This window comes from Schistocerca americana, chromosome 1, assembly GCF_021461395.2.
Source record: "Schistocerca americana isolate TAMUIC-IGC-003095 chromosome 1, iqSchAmer2.1, whole genome shotgun sequence".
NCBI lineage: Eukaryota > Metazoa > Arthropoda > Insecta > Orthoptera > Acrididae > Schistocerca > Schistocerca americana.
In genome coordinates, this window is record NC_060119.1 from 487,374,098 (window position 1) to 487,374,908 (window position 811).

An 811-nucleotide genomic window follows, 5' to 3' on the forward strand; every position below is an offset into this window, starting at 1 on the left:
ATGCGAGGCTGAACAAGTGGAGAACACTGACACGAACAAGGAACAGGATGATACGACATGTGATAAGGAATCGGGAAATAATATCCATGTAGTACAGGTAGCTATAGAAGGTATGAACTAAAGAAGAAGACAGATATTGGAATATATCCTAGACCTAATTGAGTGCTTTCGGTGCAGGTGCTATTCTGAGATGTAGAGACTGGCACGAGAGACGAATTCGCGGCGGGACGCATCGAACCGGTCAGATGACTGATGACACCAAAAGAAAAAAATAATGTAATTTGATCATTGAGCGAGAGAAATTTTTCATCCATGCTAAAGATTGGTGGGCAACGGCCTTTCCACCGTGGATACACCGGTTCCCGTGAGATCACCGAAGTTAAGCGCTGTCGGGCGTGGCTGGCACTTGGATGGGTGACCATACTGGCCACCATGCGCTGTTGCCATTTTTCGGGGTGCACTCAGCCTCGTGATGCCAATTGAGGAGCTACTCGACCAAATAGTAGCGGCTCCGGTCACAGAAAACCATCACAACGACTGGGAGAGCAGTGTTCTGACCCCACGCCCCTCGTATCCGCATATTCAACTGAGGATGACACGGCGGTCGGATGGTCACATTGGGCCACTTGTGGCTTGAAGTCGAAGTGCATAAAGATTGGTGGGAATGAGCAGAATTTGTTGTTGAAGCAAGAGGATGTAAGTTGCCATGTCGAGAGGAGTACACGCGAGTTTATGTAGACTCGCCTTGTAGCTGACAATTATTAAACTATTTGAAAAGAGATGTAAATAAGTTGCAAACTACGGCGTGCAC

At 47.5% G+C, this 811-nt stretch overlaps 1 pseudogene; it reads left to right on the forward strand.

Moving 5' to 3' along the window:
* The first annotated feature begins 328 nt into the window (after nucleotides 1-328).
* On the forward strand, nucleotides 329-446 carry LOC124559227 (annotated as a pseudogene).
* The last annotated feature ends 365 nt before the right edge of the window (nucleotides 447-811 follow it).